We start from the raw sequence: 5365 nt of genomic DNA, 5'->3' as shown, positions 1-5365 counted from the left end.
AGCCCAGAGGAAACTGGAGATGGAGCTGAAAGATGAGGGGCCGTTCTCTCTCTGTCTGTCACTCTGGGTGTCTCCTCCATCTAGCTCTCTGTTTAATCTTCACTCTTGTCTCCTCCCCTCCCTGCTCTCACTCTGCCTTTCTCAGCCAGGTCCGGGTGGCCTGTATAAAAAGGAGCCTGACAGAATCAGTCTCTTTCATTGTGCACTGATTTGAGGCAAGAATCAACATGTCTGCCAGTAAACAAGAGGATGCTCCAGGCTGGCAGCATGTTAGAATCCATGAGGAAAGGCATCATCACCCTCATCGACAAGCGGAAGGGGGAGAGGACAGAAATCAGAAATTGGTGGCCCAATTTCTGCTTAATGCTGACGACAAGATTCTGTCAAAAGACATAGCCAGTCGATTCAAGTCTGCTCTGGAGTTGGTGATTCACCCTGATCAGACCTATTCTGTACCAGGCAGGACAATCTCAGATAGCTTTGCGCTACTCAGGGATATGATCACCTATGTACGGGACAGGAGGGTGGACACCTGCCTCATCAGCCTGGACCAGGAGAAGGCTTTTGACAGGATATCGCACACTTACATGATGGATGTGCATTCCAAAATGGGGTTTGGGGAGGGAATCTGCAATTGGATCAAACTACTCTACACAAACATCAGTAGTGCAGTCTCAATCAATGGGTGGGAATCAGAAAGTTTCCCGATCCAATCTGGAGTCAGACAGGGCTGTCCTCTTTCCCCTGTCTTGTTTATTTGCAGTATTGAACCCTTTGCTGAGTCTATTAGGAAGAATGCGAGCATAAGAGGGGTGACAATCCCAGGCAGCGGAGGCACTCAGGTTAAAACCTCCCTGTACATGGATGACGTCGCCATTTTATGCTCGGATCCACTGTCCGTGCGCAGACTGATGAGCATCTGCGACCAGCTCGAACTGGCCTCGGGAGCCAATGTTAAACACGGCAAGAGCGAGGCCATGTTCTTTGCGAACTTGGCTGACCGATCCTTTGTCCCCTTCACCGTTAGGTCAGACGACCTGAAGGTGCTGGGGATATGGTTTGGAAGGGCTGGGACGTGCACCAAAACCTGGAAGGAGCGAGTAGCCAGGGTACAACATAAGCTGAGCATGTGGGAGCAGCGATCTCTCTCCATTATGGGTAAGAACCTGGTCATCAGGTGCGAGGCGCTCACATTGCTGTACGTGATGCAGGTCTGGCCCATACCGCATTCCTGCGCTGTGGCGATCACCTGAGCCATTTTCCGCTTCATCTGGGGATCCAAAATGGTCCGAGTCCGGAGGGACACGATGTTCAAACCTCTGGATAAGGGCGGGAAAAATGTACCCAACGTCGCCCTCATCCTTATGGCTACCTTTGTGTGCGGCTGCATCAAGCTGTGTGTAGATTCCCAGTTTGCAAACTTCAAGTGTCACTACGTGCTGAGGTTCTATCTGTCCCCGCTGTTGCAAAGGATGGGCCTGGTCATATTGCCACGGAATGCTCCATCCAGTTGGACTGTGCCATACTGCCTATCCTTCATGGAAAAGTTTCTGTGGAAAAACACCTTTGACCACCAATCCATCAGGCAGTGGTCTGCACGGAATATCCTCAAGGCCCTACGGGAAAAGGAGATGGTGGATCCCGTCGGATGGTCCCCTGAGCAGAAGTCCAAAGTCATTTGGCAGAATGCCTCATCACCAGAACTTGCAAACAAGCACCAAGATGTAGCCTGGCTGATGGTGAGAAGAGCCCTCCCCGTCAGATCCTTCCTGCACACCCGAAGTCTCACCCCATCCACACGCGGCCCTCGAGGTGGCTGTGGTGGAAAAGAGACGTTGCCCACCCCTTTCTGGAATGTGTCTTTGCAAAGCAGGTGTGGAAGAGATGCAGTGGTTTTTGTCGAGGTTCATCCCAAGCAGCTCTGTAGCACAGGAGTCTGTGCTCTATGGGCTGTTCCCAGGGACGCACACCGAGATAAACATCAACTGTTGCTGGAGGACTATCAATTCGTTGAAAGACGCTCTTTGGTCTGCCCGAAACTTGCTGGTCTTCCAGCACAAAGAGTTGTCCATGATCGAATGTTGCAGACTGACACATCCAAGGTCCAGGACTACGTGCTGAGGGACGCACTAAAGCTTGGGGCAGCCGCAGCAAAGGCTCAATGGGGAAAGACAACTGTGTAAGGTCCCCCCACCAAGCTGAACTGAGTGGCTCGATCCATGGGAAACCCCTCGAACTGTTGCCAGAAAATATTTGTTTGCTGTAAAATGTACATGGCATGACAATGAAATGGAAGGGTTGTGAGGCAACTCACTCCTGTATTGAAGGAAACTGATCTCCTTTGCACTCTTTGCATTGTTTGACTTGATGCTTTTTGGAACTGTTTTGTAATTTATTTTTTTTTACAGATTTTTATGAATAAAGTATATTTTGGAAGTTAATAAAAGAAAGTCTGGCAGAGGTAAAGGAGGGAAAGGACTGGGCAAAGGCGGAGCAAAGCGACACCGCAAAGTGCTTCCTGATAATATCCAGGGCATCACCAAACCAGCAATCCGCCGCCTGGCTCGCCGTGGCGGGGTCAAGCGGATCTCGGGTTTGATCGATGAGGAGACTCGCGGGGTGTTGAAGGTTTTCCTGGAGAATGTGATCAGGGATGCGGTCACCTACACTGAGCACGCCAAGCACAAGACGGTCACTGCCATGGATGTGGTGTACGCTCTGAAACGGCAGGGCCGCACTCTCTACGGATTCAGCGGCTGAACAACTCGACCCTTTCCAGCAAACACAACAAAGGCTCTTCTAAGAGCCACCCACCGCCTCACAGAGAGAGCAGTGACCTGGAAACGGGAGCTGGGATAGGCTGTTTAGAACTGTCTGGAATAAATCTGTGCTGTGTTCGAGATACAAAACTAGAATCCCCAAATTTGTCATTTCATTTGGAGCAAGGATGTGCAGTGGATTTGATTTTCTAAACGGGCTGTGTGAACAGTGCCCAAGACTCTACAGTTAGTTATTTCCCCAGTCGACACATACCCTCAGTGAAAAGCCACATCACTCCTCCAGAATCACTCATTGTTTTCATAGAATTTCAAAATGAGTTCGCTGCAATGAGGGAATCCGGGAGTTTTGCAGCAGCCGTTGAATCGGTCACTGGAACCAGACCCACTTGTGCTGTTATTTCTCCCGAGACGGTGTTTCCTGCACTGAAACTGACAGGGTTTGTGAAACTGATCAGTTTCAGCTCAATCATTCAGGGACCTGGAATTCCCGCAGTTTGAGCCCGCGCTCTCCAGAGCCCACTTCTGATTGGTCACCCTCTTCCCATTCGCATGTCTTAACCAATTGCCGAGCCTCGAATTAGAAAATACAGCAAATCATTGGCTTAAAATGTCGTCCTGGCAGAAAGGTTGAATTCAAAAAAGCCGCCAATTTCAGTGTTGGGCAGAATCGAATGACTCAGCGAATCTGAATAACGAATTGGCAGCACATTTTATACTTTCCCCGATTTTCCTTTCCATCGATTGGGGTGCTAATTCACTCGGGTGCGTTTGCTAATACTAACTGTAATCCTCAGATCCATTTAACATTTCAGTAATCCTATTAAATACAAAAGGAATGTTATGATTGAATTTCCATTGGAAGATAGTGAATTAGCACCCCGATCGATGGAAAGGAAAATCGGGCAGAGGATAAAATGTGCTGCCAATTCGTTATTGTGATTTGTTTATCTAACTGACCAGGACTGACTTCACCCGAACGCAGCTACTAGCTCCCACCTCACTGACCACTCTCCCCCCTCTGCAACTCGCATTCTCCCCCATCCCTACTGGCGAAATTCCGCACTCTGGCTGTTCGCTCTCCGCACCCCCACCCCCCACCCTATCCCAGCCCAGCCCACAGCTGCTAGCTCTGGCCGTGACACTCACTCCCACATTTCTTCACCAGGCGCCACCTGTAGAAGCAGGAGTGCCGCAATGAGTGACGGGGCGACGTAGGAGTGAGTGGCTGAGAGGAGGGAAGCGGCACGGCCTGGAGCGAGTGGCCAGACAGTGGGGTGGTGCGAAGCGAGGAACAACTGGCCAGGGGAGTGGGGGGGTGGGGGAGCAGCGAGGTCTAGAGCGAGTGGCTGAGGGGGGGGAATCGTCGAGGCCTGGAGTGAGTTGCCGAGGGGGGAGAGCTACAGCTTCAAAATCTCCCATTCAGCCACTTCCTCCAGCCAAGTGGTGGGGGGATGGGGTGGCTAGATACCCAATGACGCTTTATCACGCATGCACGAAGATGGATTTGTTGCGGAAATGTGATGATGTTGGCGCTGCACAATGACATCATCCCGTGCACGCGCCTCTCAATCCTGGCAAGATGTCAAAAATCACTGTGATTTTTTGGTCTTTTCAGTGCACTCCTCTTTCTTTAGTTGCCTCTTTCTCGAATGTATTGAAGAAACATCTTTGGGTCCATTTTCATTTTACTTGCCAATATTCTTCCATGTTCTCCCTTCACCACTGCTCCCAAATCCCTCCAGTTCAGTCAAAACACAATTTCGCAGAATTGGGATTTGAACACACGCCTCCAGAAAACACTACGACCTGAACACAGACCCTTCGACCACTCGGATATCCTAACTGCTTCATGTTTATGACAAAAGCTGAGAAATTATCCATTCTTTGTGAAAGTATTTGTGAGATTGTGGAAATGTCTGGAAGAGGAAAGACCGGCAGGAAAGCTCGGTCCAAGGCCAAGTCTCGCTCCTCCCGGGCTGGACTGCAGTTCCTGGTGGGCCATGATCACAGGCTCCTGAGAAAGGGTAGCTATGCTGAGCGTGTGGTTGCCGGAGCCCCGGTCTATCTGGCTGCTGTGCTCGAGTATCTGACCGCTGAAATCCTCGAGCTGGCCGGTAACGTGGCCCGGGACAACAAGAAGAGCCGCATCATCCCCAGACACCTGCACCTGGCCGTCCGCAACAACGAGGAGCTCATCAAGCTGCTGGGCAACGTGACCATTGCTCAGGGCGGGGTGCTGCCCAATATCCAGGCCTTGCTGCTGCCCAAGAAAACCAGCGCTCAGAGCTCCCAGAAAAAGTAAAGCAGCCGAAATGACATCTAATAAACCAAAGGCTCTTTCCAGAGCCACCCACAGTCTCGGTGAAAGGGCTGGTTACTGTCAGGAGGGAGTCAGTGATGGAGTTATTTTAACAGTGGATTGACCTGTTGCACATCTGTCCAGCTGTGTTTTTTAATTTGCTCTGTTTTTCTGCTCACACATCTCCCCCTCTAGTTAAGTGAAGAACTGAACTACAGGGTGTAGAATCAACAATTCCCAGGATCGTGGGTGAGATTGTGCTGAGCAGCAATGAGCCTCCAGTAAT

The sequence above is a fragment of the Heterodontus francisci genome, unplaced genomic scaffold (assembly GCF_036365525.1).
Source record: "Heterodontus francisci isolate sHetFra1 unplaced genomic scaffold, sHetFra1.hap1 HAP1_SCAFFOLD_61, whole genome shotgun sequence".
Lineage (NCBI taxonomy): Eukaryota > Metazoa > Chordata > Chondrichthyes > Heterodontiformes > Heterodontidae > Heterodontus > Heterodontus francisci.
This window is presented reverse-complemented; position numbering follows the sequence as displayed.